This window comes from Tamandua tetradactyla, chromosome 23 (assembly GCF_023851605.1).
Source record: "Tamandua tetradactyla isolate mTamTet1 chromosome 23, mTamTet1.pri, whole genome shotgun sequence".
Taxonomy (NCBI): Eukaryota; Metazoa; Chordata; class Mammalia; order Pilosa; family Myrmecophagidae; genus Tamandua; species Tamandua tetradactyla.
In genome coordinates, this window is record NC_135349.1 from 50550395 (window position 1) to 50568437 (window position 18043).

The 18043-nt window shown below is 39.5% G+C and overlaps 1 protein-coding gene across 2 annotated transcripts in view; it reads right to left on the bottom strand.

Moving 5' to 3' along the window:
• RBFOX1 (RNA binding fox-1 homolog 1) overlaps nt 1-18043 on the bottom strand; it is a 2222576-nt gene that overhangs the window by 886491 nt on the left and 1318042 nt on the right. The gene's annotated exons all lie outside the window — the stretch shown is intronic.

Genomic DNA, 18043 nt, shown 5'->3' on the forward strand with positions numbered 1-18043 from the left:
GGAATTTGGATGAGAACTGTGCATATATTTTACAAAATTAATCTGTGTCGACTCCAAATTGTGGGTATTCTCTTAAATTTTCTTGTCAATATAAGTAGAGTGAAAAATAATCCATGTTCCAGCCTCTATTCTACTCTGAAAGACACTGGAGAATTGCATAATGGGTAGATAGTGAAGAGATGATGGAATAGTAGGCAAAAAGCAATTATTTAATAGGGGCAGAAAACTCAAGTAGAAGCATCATGATCGTGAAAAAGAGGTGAAACTCCTAAGTCTCAGAGTCAAATTATGGGAGTTTGTTTCAAACATTCCAGCATCTCAGTAATGATCTCAACATGATTATATTACAATGGAAATTTAATCTTTTCATAAGACAATCTTTAAATTGCCTTCTTTTTCTCATTTGTAAAATGGGAGAAATAATAGGAGAACAGTAATGAGCTATCCCATATAAAGGACCTAACCCAGTGCCCCACAAATTGTCAATACTATATAATTGTTAGATGATGATGGATTGATGTTGAAAGGATGGTGATGATCTTAATGATGAAGATAACGATGTTGGTGGTTATGATGGTTAATTCATGAGTCAACTTAGCTGGGTGATGGTGTCTGTCTAGTTGTCTGGTCAAGCAAGTACTGGCCTGATTATTATTGTGAAGATATTTCATAGATAGGTTTAAATCATCAGATTGCTTCTGCAATCAATGAAGGCGATTGCCTTCAGCAGTGAGAGAAGTCCCTCATCCAATTAACTGGTCACCTTAAAGCAAGAGCTGAGGATTTCAGCAGTCAGAAAGAATGTCTCTAGTTCAGCCATTTAGCTTCTTCTGGGGAAGGGTTTTTTTTTTTTTTTTTTGTATTGAATACTTTTATTTTTCATTTCACAGAAAAAAGCAAGTGTTTGCAGTTGCACATGCCATTCAGTCAGTGCTGGTCATATGCAAAATAAATTATCAGAAGTATAAAGAAAAATAAGCTTTTTCCCCTTACAACTGAAACAACACAATTTTCATATATAATTTTTATTTTTTTTAACTTTTTTATTGTATAATATAACCCATATGTAAAAAGCAAAGAATGAAAGAAGCAATAGTTTTCAGAGGACTCTTCAACAAGTAGTTACAGGACAGATCCCAGAGTTTGTCATGGGCTACCATACCATCATCTCAGATTTTTCCTTCTAGCTGCTCCAGAATATTGAAGGCTAGAAGGTATGAATATATATATATTTCTATCATCACAATCACCTTTTTTTTCTTTTTTATAAAAAATTGCATATATACAAAAAAGCAATAAATTTCAAAGCACAGCACCACAATTAGTTGTAGAACATATTTCAGAGTTTGGTATGGGTTACAATTCCAAAATTTCAAGTTTTTACTTCTAGCTGCTCTAAGATACTTGAGACGAAAAGAAATATCAATTGAATGATTCAGCAATCATACTCATTTGTTAAACTCTACCTTCTCTGTATAACTCCACCATCATCTTTGATCTTTCTCCTACTTTTTATGGGTATTTGGGCTAGGCCCATTCTAATTTTTTCATGTTGGAAGGGGCTGTTGATGATATGGGATAGGTGGGTGGAACTAGTTAATGTTCTGAAAAGGCTGGCTGGCCCTTTTAGGTTTCAGGACTTATCTGGTCCAGGGACCCATCTGGAGGTTGTAGGTTTTGGAAAGTTACACTAGTGCATGGAACCTTTGTAGAATCTCATATATTGCCCTAGGTGTTCCTTAGGATTGGCTGGAATGGTTTTGGTTGGGGTTTGGCAAGTCATGTGCATATACATATATATATGTATAAAATTGTATGTATATGTATATATATATATATACACACTATTTTCAAAGTCATCTACAAAAGATAAATTATAATATAAATTTAGAATTCCAACCACAAACTCAGACTCAAGGAATTAAAGATCTTTATGCTGTTTAAATACAAAAATATAACACCTTTACAAATTTCCACGTAATTCCTTTCCAAAGTATTTGAAAGATACTATTCTTTACAGCAACACGGAACACTTGGCTTTAATCAAGACAGCAGTAAGACTAAGCTTCGCCTCAATGTGAGCTTGTTGATTAATGCAAATGCTCCAATTATGTCATAATTCTCATTTCATATATATATATACCCACGAGTGTATTATTGTTATGATGGTTTATAACATTTCAACGTCTGGAACATTTAGTTCAGTTAAGCCATCTCCTGGAGAATTTAATGATACCTTCATCAAGTTTCCAATCTGAGGCCTGTACCTCAGAATTCAGACTTGCCAATCCCAACAGCTGGGTAAACCAATTCCCTGCAATAAATCTACATTTACATATAAATCTACACATAATAAATCTGTATATCCATCCATCCATCCATCCATTCATCCATCCATCCATCCACCCATCCTGTCAATTCTGTTTCTCTGGAGACCCCTACTAAAACAGTGGTGGAAGTGGTTTTGAATGGTTCAAAGAAAGAGAAAACACTTTGGACTTGGTGGGTAGATGGTATATCAGCTAGATGCCAGATAGAAGGAGAACATGCCTTTAGATGTGAAAGTACATGATGGGACATGGACAGCAAATAATTTCCAGGTTGGCTAGAGTGGAGCTGAATAAATTATTTGAACTGGAGATAATTACAGAGAGGGATAGTGGAGATCAAATCACGTTTGTCTGTTTCATTTGTTGGGTCATGGAGTCAATCACTGGAGGTGGTTAAGCATTCCAGCATTTGAGGAAGAATAATCTCAGAGTGACAATTACGCTACATTGAAATGAGAAGAACTCCAGACAGAGATATCAGTTAGAAAATAAATTCATGAAACTAGGTAAGAAGAAAGAAGCAGAAGAATATTAGTGAATAGTGAAAACAGTATCAGCTCTTTTGTGTTAGGAAGATTTGAATTCAAACAACAGCTCAAACATCTAATGTCCCATTGGGTGACCCTAAAGGTAGGTCTTTGTATCAGTTTCCTGCTGCTGCTATAACACATTACGACAAGCTTAGCGGTTTAAAACAAGGCAAACCTACTAACTTGTCATTCTGCAGTTCAGATGTCTCACTGGATTAAAAGCAAAGCCTCAACAGGTCTACATTCTCTCTGTAGGCTCTAGGGAGAAGCTTCTTTCTTGCCTTTCTCAGCTTCTAAAATCTGCCTCCATCCTTTGGCTCATGGTCCTTCTTCCATCTTCAAACCCAGAAATTCTGTATCTTTCTGATCACAGAAGGAAACTTTTTTCCACCTTTAAGGACCTATGAGATTCGATTGAGCCTAACTGGATAATCCAGGATAATCACCCGATCTCAAAATCCTTAACTTAATCACATCTGCAAAGCTCCTTTTGCCATGTAAAGCAACTTATTCACAGATTCTGGGGATTATGATACAGATCTTCTGGGAGGCCATTATTCAGCCTGCCATAGTCATTTCATATTCGTGTGCTGAGATCCTCTTGGAGGTACACATTCTTAGTTCCTGAATTTATATGAAATGATATGTGAAACACATAGAATGTGATACAGAATTTGTATAGAATATGTATTCCATTTCCCAAAGCTGGGTGGTAGCCTGCCCCCGCTCCTTCTCTTTCTCTTCCTCTAATGGAAATATATAATGGATGCTGGAGATACCGAAGAAGTAGAAATAATAGGTCTTGAAAGTGACAAGTTTGGATTTGAGGGCAAGGGAAGATAGAAAGGGAAAGAGAGAGGAGTGCAAAGTGACAGCAAAATAAGCATTCTTAAGAAGTCAGCCAGGTTTATTATGGACATAACTCCACCCCACCCCCACCCATAGAGTTGTACAGGAACCCTAGGAATAATTTTAAAGGGATAGGGAATCTTCTTCTGTGGGGAGTGACATCTAGCTCCCACACAGCTAATAGCAGACTTGTTTTTGATACAAATACATGGTTGGAAGATTTATTTCAGAACTCTATAATCCCTTTTACTTTTCCCAACATCTTGCATGACACATTGACATTGTCATGTTAGCAATCAGAATGAACATGATGTAACATGAATAACAAAATGAATGGATGCTGCATGAGCTGGTTCTTGTTTCTACCTTACAAATATTAAAATGTTTTCTTTCATGATGATCCCCAACCAAACTCATCACAGGTTGACAGATTTAGCGGGAGGTGAAAATAGAAACCCAACCCTACCAATTCCCAGGATTATGATTCAAAGTTCAAAGGGGGAGGAATTCAGTAATATGAATTTATAGGAAGGAAAATGATGGCCTCGAGACAGTACATTTCTTAGCTCGTGGCACTCCTAAAGTCAAGTAAACCAAACATGAAATGTCTTGCAGTTGGAAAAATCTTTTTGGAATCAAGCTACTTTTTGGACTATAATAGACTAAAAACAGAGGTTTATGATTCCCAATTAACAATCAATCAATTAATCAATCAACCCCTGCCTGCTATTGCTTAATAATGAGACCTAAGATCATCCTAGAATCTAATTGCTGTAGCTTTGAAATGGTGATTTTTGAGGTTTTATCTGACTTTATCTTACATACTGCTTTTTCAAATCGATTTATTTTTTTCTTTAATGTTAAACTATCTTAGGCAACATTATTTTAAATAGACCTTCCCATTTTTTTTTTAAGTACAGGTGATCTTTCATTTTAACTTATGTCAATGAACAGATATGTGAATCAACCTATACAGAAAGGTAAATTGCAATAAGCAATGTTATCTTTCTTAACAATGAAAAGAAAATGTATTATTGCTATTTCCATATGCCACAGCATTTCCATGAAACAAAGTAAAAATATCTTCTTAGAGAGTAAAAATATTATTTAAGATAAACTATTGATGAATTGGCGTGAGTTTGAAGCTGTGGCTAATATAACATCCTTGTAAGCAAGAGGCTCAAATTTAAGAATGCCTCCTAAAGATTTTTGTTTCAGTCATGGATAATTCCCTACAGGAAAAAAATATATTATTAAATAAATATACAAAGCCTTGTTTTCAAAGATTACTCAGAGAAGATTAACTTGTTCATCGTTAATACCAAAAACTCATTTTCTATCAGGTTGCCCATATTCTCTGGGGACCAGTCAACTATTGAACCTTGCCGTTGCTGATTCTCAACTGACAAACACACACACATGCTCAAAGCACAACACAAAAGGAAACCATATTCAGAAACTAATCTCTTTGCACAAGATGAAGTGTGTTGCCCGCACTCAGGAAGTCTGTGCAGTGAGTCTCTCCCTCTAGGAAGATGGAGAAACAAAACAGCTGGGCTCTCCATCTTTTTCCAGGTTGTGGGAGTTGCAGCAAAGAGCCAAACGGAACATGAATGATGGCCATGTCATCGGAGCACTTCCAGAGGATTTTAATGACAAGTGTCCCCAGTGAATGTGTCTACACTCCGGAAGACATGAGTTATCAAAAGCCATGACATCATTTCTCGTGGGCAGTGCCATATACAGGCAGACAAAAATGGGTTCCAGATAAGTATCTCTTGCATAAAGGTAAAAATTATTTTGAGCATTAAATACAAGAATTTAAAATGCATGGGAGGAAATTACCATTAAAAGGATTTTTTGTCATATAGATAAATAGAAGGGATAACACAAGAGGAACATTTTCCTTATATTTCAATATCTATTTATCTTCTAATGTGAGCAATAAACATGCAAGAAAACAGAAAAATAATTCAACCCTGAGATCCTACAATCAGTTCATATAAAAACCACAGACACAGTGAGCCTCAGAGGAAGAGTCGAGGGTCTTAAGCTCTCTAACCAGCATCTGGAGTCTGTATGGCCGTGTGGACGATAATGCAGGCTGAGCCTCTGCTAGAATCCCAGTGTCACCACCCCTAGGGCTTAGGCAGTTACCTCTTTCAGTCTCTTAACTTACAATGGAGCAGAAATGAGATCACCCACTGTTGTTGCTATGGGGTTTAAATGACGCAAAATGCAGGTAACTGGCCTGGCGTCTGCTACATTTTCAGAGTATTTTCATTTATAGGTATCTTCTATTTCTAAGCTCATACCCAGAAGGACCATTTTGATAACATGGCAGAGAGAAATGGAATGTGTTCCCTGTGCAGGAGATCATTCTGCTCTTCCAGACTCCCTTGTAGCAAAGTTGGGACCATGTGATTGGTTTTCTCCAGTAAGCTGTAAGGAAGTGACATGTGTCAACTCCGAGCTGACACATAGAAGGGTAGGTATGAACTCTCCATGTTCTTTCTTCCTCTATTGCTACCCTGCACAGTCATGTAAGACATAAGCACAGCTATATAAGATAGAAGAAAGCTGAATTCCATCGGGCTTTGTTCCTTGGAAGAGAACTGTTTGATCTGCAGTGAGCTTTGTATGGTAAGAAACAAACAGGTATGTGATAAACCACTGAGCTACATTTGTTACTGCAGCACAGACTAGCCTTAGCCTGACTAGTAAAAATAAACACCTAACTCTAAAGCCAAAAATTCAAAGGGTATTGATTCTATTTGGTTTCTATGGATGACCCAAGTCATAGAAATGTCTCTCTTCTATAATTTTGATTCTTTCAGGAACTAGCTATCTGCCATTCTTATATGTTGACATTGCAGAGATTTGGGAAATGACTTTTGCAATGCTTTTTCATGATCTCACATAAAATTTGTGCTTACATAATTAACATTCTAAAATCATATCACAATGCGCTGAGGTTGAATACACACACCCACGCACACACACAAACTCTGAAAGAGTAAATCACGTATATAAAACTGATCGAAAGAACATGTCTCTTGGAATATTGTATATCATTGTCCTGGGCTCCCAAAACATACAAGAGGGCAGCTGTAATTCAGAGAGGGTTTAGAAAGAACATGAAGTCTGCATTACCAATAATTTCCATGGGTTTCATAATGTTTGAACTGAGGAGAGATGGGGATGCTGTGGCTAAAGGAATGATTTATGGTTGGAGACATGATGAAGCTTCTATCTGCAGTTTAGTTTCCTCAGAATTATATACATATAAACACATTTACATGTATTTATATAAAGCCCATCTTTCCGCATCAAGGTAGTAAGGAGAGATAACACTGCTCCTATCAATGCCAAAGTCAATTCATCCCTTTCGAAGAATGTGCTCACCCCTTTAGAAACTAGAAATGTTCCCAGGCTGTATATGATTTCATGGATGGGAGAAGCCCTATTTCACAGAACTTAAATGGCACAACCATGTAATGTTTGCATTATGCAAAAATAAGCTGTGTTCTAGGTTCAAGGAAGCACTGGGCATTAGTCATTCTTCGGCATGTTCTCATCCACATGCAACCCCAAAGCTCCTGTCCCCCTGAAATATTCACCTGGCAGAGGGATAGGAGGGAAGGCTCGGAGTAAGCCCAGGCAATTCTGAAATTCCCACTTGGACAGAAGCCTGCATGTTGCTTTGAAAGGTCCCTGACCATTGCCCCCTTGGGTTTGAGACCTACCTGAGTGACACAAGCTAGGCTACCCAAGTGGTGGGTCTGGAATGGCTGGAAAACAGCCTGATTAAATGAGAGATTTGTTCCTTTACATAGAATTCATTATTCAAAAGCTAGAGAAAATCCATTTTTCTCAAATTGGAATCAACCTAAGTATGCAAAAATAGAGGAATGGCTAATGCACATACTCGGAAATATTAATATAATGGAAGGGTACACAAACCATTAAAATGGTGTTTTTAAGAAAAATATTTAATGAGACAGGAAATGCTTTGATATAAAATGCAAAAACAACACTGCATGAAAACTGTTTGTTAAAAATATATGCACATAGGGAAAAAAGATAAGGGAAAAACCTCAAGCTGTTAAAGTGGTTATCCTTGAGTGGTGAGATCAATTTACTTTTTAGTACTTTTCGATATTTTCTCAATATTCTATAATAAGCATGCATTACTTTTTTGTAATTAGTAAAAAATGTTTGGGCTTGGTCCATTTTTAATAGATTATGCTAAACTGAAAACTCTCTTTTCATCTGCAATTTAAAATCATTTATTGCCAATGTAATGATTGGCAATAGTCTCTGTCTTTCTTTTCTGTTGGTTAAGAATGATAGGAATACAGAAATTTAATAGAATATCTTAAGAGGTATGTCATATTCTATTTAGAATCCCTCTTTGTACCTGAAGGAGGCTTGACGGTTTAAAAAAAATGGAAAAGGAAAATGACAGGGTATCAGGATTTGAATCTCATCTGTAACTTTTTAGTAGCCAGCAACTTTAGGCAAATCACCATGTTTGTGAGATTGTTTCCTCATGTGTAAAAGGGTGTTTAATACTGCCTTCCACATTGGCTAATCGGAAGATTAAACGAAGCAAAAACATAAAGATGCCTAAAATGGACCTGGTATGGAATATATACTGAAAAGCTCCTTTTGTGTTAAGCTTTTCTTACCCAAAGGGCAAAGGAGGCCACAAGGGGAAAAATAATGTTTAAGGATACTTTTTCCCTCCAGCCTTCCATGTTTCAATTACATCGCTGACAAGCTGATAGTACACAGTACAGAGAGCTATCGGAATTTAAGCGCATATTTCATTTCTTCCTCTAGTGCCCCAAGCCAAATTCTAGGACACTGATACAAAAGCCTACCAGACACACCCTGACCACTGCTGTCCCCATAATCCCGCCCCACAGATCCACTGGCTTCCTTTTCAAGGACGGATGGCAGCCCTAGCTCTGTGCCTCATCCACCGCGGCAGTTTCTGAGATGGCCTAAGCTGGTAATGTTTGCAAGACTTAAGTGCAGAGGCCTTCTCAGTGTCCAGCAATTGACGGCAATTTGATAGTCCCTCTCCTCTGATACTTAAGCCGGGAGGAAAGATGAACACATGCGTCCTCGATGCCTGCCCAGAAAAATGACAAAATCAAAAACTATAAAAAAGCACACCTGTCTTCCCTTTAGCTAATTAAAACAACGGCCAGCCCCGAGGAGCTTTTTCCTTATCGCGCACTGCCCTCTCCTGGTTACAGCAGCCTGTACACCCCAACCCGCTTGTTACGTCGGTGTTCTCAGACTACTAATGAGCACATACAAAAACAGGTGTGTTTAATCAGGTGCGCTTAAAACACCTGAACTATAAAACTATGCCAAGAGCCCAGAAAGTCATAAAGAAATTCAATTATTTTCTGTTCCCCTAAACATGCGGTACTCATGCAAATACAAATACAAGCAGAAGATTAAAGCACCTGCAATTACTGACTGCCGAGCACGCTACCTTTCCCACCAGGTTAACAAGTCTGGGCGGCACAGAGAAGAGGAGGGGACAGTTTTAACACATCAGCTACATGCCAGGTACTTTGACATATGTCACCTCATTTAACTCTTGCAATCTTGTCGTAGAAAAGAAAACGCTATTCCAGCTTTACCAAGGCTTTAAAATTAGGACGTTAACTTGCTGGTAACTGGTGGACGGAGGATTTGAATCCAGGTGTGTTGGTTGTTGAAGTTCAACTCTGATGGATACTGCTACCTTCTCTGTCACCACCCCACATACGTACTACCTAGGCCTGAGCACGCAGATCTGGGCAGCTGGTCAATCACAGCAGGCCTGAAAGGGGCCCCTTGGTCTGGAGAGTTTGGTTCACATACTGAGTTTGTGTGCACATGATTTGCTGTCGTTATTTAACAAAGTTGTAGGTATTTCACCTCCAAATACCCCAGCATCCATCTTCTATAATAAGGTTAGTTTCCTACATAACCACAATTCTATTATCACACCTGAGAAAATCAACTTTAATGCAAAATTACCACCTAATACCCAGCTGAAACCCCACCCCATTTAAATGTTTCATGGTCATCCAGAGCCTTTAAAAAAATGTCAGCATCTCATTTGATCTTTGTTTCTTTTATTTCTTTTAACTTAGAACAAGTCCCTCGCCCTACATTCTTATTTGTTTTTATGCCATTGACTTCAGTTTAGTTTTAGGTTAAAACATTTTAAGCAAGAATCCTACATTAGTGATGATTTTTGTTTCCAATCACATCATGAGACAACGGGTTTCTCTACCATTTGTGACCCTAAGTCTGCTCACTTGATTAAGGTAACATAAAATGCTATTTTAAAAAGAAATTGTCAAGGTTTACAATTCGGTAGGTTTCACAAAAAATTCCAAAAAGTTGTTTAGGTCCAGAACTACTGAAAGATCTGCAAATGCAGGGACTTTGTTCGGGCACAGACGAGGTCATGGGGCAGGATTGTCGCCTGCAGCCACCCACATCGCCCTGCTGGCTCCACATGACTCTCAGGTGAGCTGTGCAGGTCAGTGGAAGCACCCACTGTGGGCAAACTCCATAAGGCAAAGTGCAAGCAAATACAGCAAGCCCTGTTTCCTTCCAGCTCCTTTTCTTACCTAATTTTAGCATAAGGCACCTGGGTAACAAGAAAGACCAATCATTTGCTATTTAACCCTATTGCTTTTAAATAAATAAATTGCACGTGTCAGTCTCTAGCATGCTGGTTCCCCCATCCCCCTTTAAAAGACAGCTCCCCTATTTAATTGAGATGCTGCCATCCCTCACGTAGGAGTCTCCAGGTGCTGGCACCTGTCAGCCGCACTGGACCTGCGGGGATCTGCTTGGCCTCTGAATTTGCCTTGCGGAGTTGGCCTTTTCTTTACTTTTTTTTTTTTTTTTTTTTGATACACCATTTCATAAGTTGTGGACATTTCATCAGGAAACACTTTAGCATGAGCCTACTTCTAATAAAAACGTTATCCTGCATCAGTGATTCTCCACCATGGGCATTTTGCCCCCCAGGGCATACGTGGTAATGTCTGGAGTCCTTTTTGGTTGTGCTTCTGGGTGTGAAGTGTGCTCCTGGGACTGAGTGACTGTAGACCAGGGCTGCTTCCCCATGTCCTACAATGCAAAGGACAGCCACCCCCTCACCTCCCAGTGACAAAGAATTACCCTGCCCCAAATGTCAACAGTACCGAGTGTAAGAAACCTTGTCCTGTATAACCATCAAATTGTTATAAACTGCCTTAACTGTAAATACCTCAAAATATAATTAATATTAAATATTCTCACTTTCATGTTCCATAATATGCAATGCATCTTTTCCAGCCTTAATAATTCCCCCAGAAGGAACCATGAGTAGCAAAGCCTGATAACAAAGCTATTATGGCTAAGTGGAGAGGAAGCCTCTGCTAGCCACTTTGAAAATCTTCACCCAAGAGGGTGCTTCCTCCGGCAGGGGAGGGGCCAAGGTCATCAATAACTATGATGCACAGAGGGCTGGTTCCCTTGTGTTGGTTTGATCCCCTTAGTCCTCGTGCAGAAATAACAATTTACAGGCAACGAATACACACTCAATTCATGAGGATTCCACTGTTTCACAGAAAGACCCAATAAGGGATCCCAGCATTTCACCCTTTAGGGTAAAACCAAGTGGATCTAGAAAATAGGTGATAGCAAGTGACAGCAAGGAACTCTGAGTGATGGGGTACTCTCCAGTTCTTTGAGATTATCTGACAATTTGAAACAGGAAGATAAGAGGTTGACTTTCCAGAAACCTACAACCTCCAGATGGGTCCCTGGTGCAGATAAGTCCCGACACCTAGAGGGCCCAGCCTCTCCAGAATATCAGATAGTTCCATCTACCCACTCCATATTATTGACAGACCCTTCCAACATAAAGAAGTTAGAATGGCCATCGCCCAAACACCCCTAAAGAGAGGGATGGAAAGATCAAAGGTGATGGTGGAGTTATACAGAGAAGATAGGATTTAACAAATGTATATGCTTGCTGAATCATTAAATTGATATCTCTTTTAGTCTCCAGTATCTTAGAGCAGCTAGAAGTAAAAACTTGAAATTGTGTAATTGTAACCCATGCCAAACTCTGATAAATGTTCTACAACTAATTGTGGTGCTGTGCTTTGAAATATATTGCTTTTTTGTATGTAAGTTATTTTCCTCAAAAATAGAAAAAAAAGTCAATTGTGATGATTATATACATATTCCTTCTAGCCTTCTATGCTCTGGAGCATCGAAGGAAACACCTGAGCGGACCATATGGTAGCCCATGACAAGCTCTGGGATCTGTCCTGGAACCACTGGTTGAAGAGTGCTTTGAACACTATTGCTTTTCTCTTTCTTTGCTTTGTACATATGTTATATTATATTATAAAAAAGTTAAAAAGAAAATAAGAGGTCGAGAAAATAATGATAATACCCCAACCTGTTTGCGGAGCATCCTTTACTTTTTCCAAGTTTAATCAAGTGACTATGACAAGGGGGGATTCAGTCAATTTCTCTGGGTGGAACCTCAGAATAGCTCCCTTTATCTTCAGGATAACTTGGTTGGGTAGACAGGGCAGCTTTATCTCTACTTTATGGATGTGGAAACTGAGTCACAAAGAGAGAGGTTATGTTTATGGACAACAATACTGAAAAATAAACCTATAATCCATTGGGCCAATGTTTTATTTGTTGATAAACTGACTTGATCATATGTCTTTTTCTTTTGGCGGGGGCATGAGTACTGTGATATGTGACATTTATTTCATTGTTTTTCCCTTTAGTGGGCAAAATAAGCATTTTATTATTTTAATAATCTCTCAATTGATTATATTAGAGATGGGAAATACCTTAGCATGTCCCTTATTCTGGAGACAATGGCAACATCATTAACTGGTCACAGAACTCCTTTAGCTAAATGTGGTTATACCTCTGAATCCTTCTTGACACAATTCACCAGGCAAACATAACTGAGAGATAAAAGTTCTCCATCCATGATATTTACTTTATGCTTAGATGTTCCAAAGTTACAACTTGAGTAACTTTGACAAATACAGGATAAAAAAAAAAAAAGACTTCTACTTACTCAGTAGCCAGTACAGAAATCTGAAGTTTTCTATAAACTGTGTTAAAAGTTACTCAGGCCCAATTACCATGTGGCTCCATTTGCATTTATATTGTGATCTTTGTTCATGTATTGATTTAATTTTATGCTCACCATGCTATCTGGAAAAGGAATGACACTTCATTAATGTTTTGACCAGGGAGCTTGTAAGAGTGCAGCATTTGTTGAACGAATGGTTTGCAAAGTTATGTCCCCACCCTCCATGATTTCTGCCTTGTAAAGACGAAACACACTGGGTGACATTTAAATTATAATCACAGCAGTGGTTCTTGTCAAACCTTACCTCGACTGCCTCTTAGTGCCTGGGTTGACTTTGACACTGGAAAATTGGAAAAAAAAGGGCAAAATCCAGATGCTGTTGTTATTTTAGAATATGTATTCAAGTCACACCATGCTCTAAGAGGTCAAAGAAAAATCAAAGACATTAACAGTAGTAGATGTAATAATTATGATTCTACATATTAAGCTCTTTGTATAAACACAGCCCCATATCAAGCGCTATCCTACCCCTTTCCATTCTCAATTATGACCCTATGTGGTTGTTCTTCCATGACTCCCCTTTTTACAGATGAGGAAACTAAAGTTCAAAACGGTGAACTGAACTACTCAGGATCTGAGTGTTATAAAGCAGAACTGGGTTGGACTCCATCATGTTCCAAGGCATAAGCTCTTAACCATCCTGTCTTGCCTTTCGGCAGATAAACAATAAACTACTGCTTTAATAAACTCCATGAAAGCAAAGCACCAGAAAAGGAAGAGAATAAACAGATAGAAGCTACAGCTTCATGCAGAACGTTATTGTATTTCTTGAGCCTCTCTCTGATGAATGAACGGTTGACAAGTAGAACCTGAAAGCAGAAAGGAAAGGAAGAAGATGCACACACAAACTCCCCATCCTTTCCTTCCTGAAAGTACCCCCTAGAATCCTCTTGTATGGTGCAGGCAGTTAATTTAGACTTGGATGAGTCCACAATTTGTGTATTTTAGATGTCTGAGCAAAGGAGATGGTCAAAAATGTTATTTGCTTTCCAATCCATTTCTACTTATGAAAGGATAATGAGGCCACCTCCTGGAGGAGAGGGGCATGATTGTAAATGCTCACTTGGTGGAGGTGATGGATTTCCAGCACTTCATCCCCGAAGTTCCTCTGTGACCAAGAAAGTCCAGTTGTGGAAATCAGGTGAGGTTAGGAAGGCAAACTAAGACCCAGCAATGAAGCGATGTAATGATGTCTGGAGCACACACAGACAAGTCTCCCCGTGCATGGCCAAGGCAAGACAGGTATTTCCCAAATTTCAGCTCATTTTCACTGTTTTTGCCTTATCCACAGATCAACTCTGCAATTGCTAACTTTTTTTTCCTTTAAACGGACTCTTGTATGCTTCCATAAAGTTTAAAATCTTATTTCCTATCACTTCCCAAATTGAAAACCAGTCTAATTTGCCATCAATAGAGGAAGATCATTGGGATAAAGGCACTGAAAACAGAGCAAGGCTCTGCAATTGTTAAAATCTGGCTGGGTATTCTGGCAGCTGAAAGCTCCCTCTTTATTAAAAAAGATTAGCAAGTGTTAGAGAGGTGTTAGAGACACACTGAGAGGGTCGCTTGAACATTTGAAAGACCGAAACAGATTTCAGAGGGAAATTACATTCTCACTATGTGAATCCATTAGATTAAATGCTGAATCCATGTACCACCCCAAAGTATTTCACCTGTGAGTGGCGGAATGCATGTCCGTATAGGAAACACTGCTATGCGCTGCTGACCTAACCAGCCACAGAACATCTTCCTTCACGGGCTGCCCAGCACACACCAGCTTTATCAACTATTCAGCTCAGTGGTTAACTTTTTAAGCTTAAAGTGGGGGAGGCAGTGGCACTTCTCTCAATCAACCGGTCGGTTTCTACCCTGAGATCAACAGGCTTAAAGGATTCTGCTGATTACTTCAGCCTACCTTTTTCTTAGAAGTGTTATTTCCCAAAAGCACATTATAAAGGGGAAATCTATTACATGACTAATTCTCAAAATGACTCTTTTGTAATTGGAAAATCTGTAAGGCAATATCTTAAATCCTCAGTTTCTCTATCTTTTAAATAACAGGATTGGGTCCCATCTGCATGGGCCAGTGCTATTGCTCGCCTGAAATGGGCTGGTCGGAATCGAGGTGTGCTGTAAATTGCAAAATGCATACCACATTTTGAAGGTTTAGTACCCAAAAATGTTGAAGTCCTCAAAATAATTTCTACACGGATTACATGTTGAAATGACAATATTTTTAATATATACAATTAACTGAAATATAGTATTAAAAATAACTACACATGCTTCTTTTTTTTACCTTTTAAGTTGTGCTACTGGAAAATTTAACATTATATACATGGCTGGTGTTATATTTCTGTATTTGTTATATTTCTATATATTTCTATATGACAGTACCAGGTCAGATGCTTTCTATGATTTCTTTCCTTACTCACCAATCAGCCTAGTAATACATAAAAAGTCTTCCCTAAAATCATAACAGACTATAAGATAGGTCCTTTAATTGTATGGGGTAAAAGTCACTGGTAGATTCACAAAAAGCCTTCCTCTCTATCAGTAACCTTTATAATAATGTGAGAAGTCAAATACCTCACTGTCTTTAAGGTCAGAAAAGAGAGAGAAGATTTCATCACCGATATGCTTACATGGTGCAGTCTGCTTTTGGAGCTATCCAAACTTGTTCTGTAATCAGAGATATATTTTTAATGAGGTTTTGTATTTGAATGAAAATGTAAGGCTATAATGAAGCACTGGTCATTACTGCACTTCCAGGCTTAGTTGTATTTCATTCTTGCTCCCTGCTGTTTTTAAATGGAGCTCTTTATTTATGGGGAATGTGTAAAACTTTTCCTTTCCGATCTTTTGATGTAGGTAGCCCTTTAGCTGTTTTGAACTTATAAAATAATGAATTCTTGTCTCCTTATAAACATAATGGCCTATCTCTTTACATGTATATTTCTACCAGTAAACCAGTCAAGACTTAAAACAGGGACTGAGATAATGGCAAATGTGCTGTCCACAACTAATTCTGAGGCAGGTAGTAGTAGCTGAAAAACCTAGGGTTTCTGAGGTTAAACCTCGAGGTTAACTGAAACTCTGTCATGTAGTCACTGTGTTTTCTTGGGACGATCATTTAGTATTTCTAGGATTCCATTTCATCGCCTGGAAAAAACATAGGCACCCACCTTTGAAGGTAGACACACAGATGAAACAAGAACACGCTTGTAAAGCAATAGCAAATGATCTGGTACACAGAAAGGGTTCAGTACACGCAAGTAGGTTTTCTTTTTGGAATGTTACCCTCTTCTGGCTCTGTGGAGAAATACAAGCGAACATCGGAGGAGGGCCCCTCTCCTTTTCGTCCCCACAAGCTCTGGCCCGTTCAGGTCTCTCAGCCTCTTTTCTGGGCTGCTATGACAGTCTCCTAACACCTTTCTTTATTTTTCTCTTTCTTTTTTTTCTTTTCAGGCAAAGTTTTATTTCAGGGAGAAACAGAGCCACCCAGACAGCGTTTCCTGACAGAGAGACACGGCTACCCGAGGTGGCAGGGGACAGGGTTTTTATGGCTTGGGGGTAGGCAGTTAGGGGGAGGGATTGGGTGTGTTTTCATTGGTGGGTTTTGGGGAGTCAGCAGCTTTCCATTGGTGAAGGTTAAAATTTAAACGCTGCCTTAGTGCGGCTGGCTGTAACTCTGTCCGAGGCTGGAGGTTGAGTAACGGGAGGTTATCTCAAGAGGGCAACTGCTGGAGGGTGGAGGAGATGCTGGCTGGCATAGACTGGGGAGGGAGAGGTTGCCTGAAATATTTGCCACTAACACCTTTATTTCTTATTGAGAGTTCACCTCCAGCTAGGACCCACCTGGGTAGGTACTGCAGTTGCAAACTACAAAGGTCTAGTGCCTTCCCAGAATTTGTAGTGGGAGGAGGGGCTGTGAGGGGGGGCATGGGGGGGGAGGGTTTGTGGGGGAGGGGGCAGGGATGGCATTTGTTAACCTTTCTGGCTCCAATCCACCTGCTTCCCAAACCCTACTGTTTGTGTCAGGTCTTCCTCAGAAACTCCAGGAAATATAATTCTCACCCCTTCCTCTACTGTTTTCAAGCCTGCCTGCGTTACCATCGCGAAAACGCCTTAGCCTTTCATTCTATAATCTGGTCCCTCTCTACTATCTCCAACTCTGATCCCAGTTGATTTAGGGAAGGAACTGTGTGTGTGTGTGTGTGTGTGTGTGTGTGTGTGTGTGTGTGTACACGCGCAGGTGTGAAGGTGTGTGAGCACATGCACGGGTGTGTGTGTTATGTGCAGTACCCTTTGTTCTACTGCAGCTAAAAGCCCTGAGTCCCCCTCTCTCTTCAGCTTCCCCTTTTAAATTTCATGTCTATTACACCAAAGAGAATATTGAATTTCCCACTTCTTTCCCATAGCATTCCTAAAGCATGGTTTCCTTGAAATGACCCTAAAGGAAATAACTCTGCTTACAGTTTCCTCCATTCTAGAGTCCCCCTTTCTGGATTCCATGCTTTGTTCTCTATATGTGCAGATTCATTCCAGCCTGGCAGGTCCACAAGGGCCCAGCTGATAACGGCACTTCCTCCACAAGTGTTTATTCTCTAGCTATCTAAAACACATTTTACCTCCATTACTGGCTTAGCCCTTATAATTTTCTGTACAGAGTTGTACATTAGTCTTTCATGTGCATGTGAATATGTGATTCCCCATCAGACTGTAGGCTTCTGTCCTTGCACTCATGTGCAGCCCCTTCTCTGCAGCAGCCCCTCTGCTGGGTGAAGAAGTCATAGGCCCATCCCTAGACCTCTGAGCCTGTGGTCTCACGGAAAGCCAGGCCCCAGATTTCACACTTCTCTGTGCTCAGTACATTTCTGAGTGGTTGTTACATTTAACTGTCTGCAGGGATGTAGATGGCCTTTGTGGGTCAGGGAATGGACAGAGAAGACATGGGACAAAGGTAGGGAGGAAACTGGCCTAGAAAGGGGTAAAGGTCAAAGAGTGATTTGTCCAGGGCATGTGTGTCTTTGTCTGGAGGGAGCAGCTAGTGCATGGCCAGCACCCATTCTGCCCAGTAAGAAACACAGTGATTTCCCGGAGGGGAGCTGTGGCCCCGCCATTCTCAATCC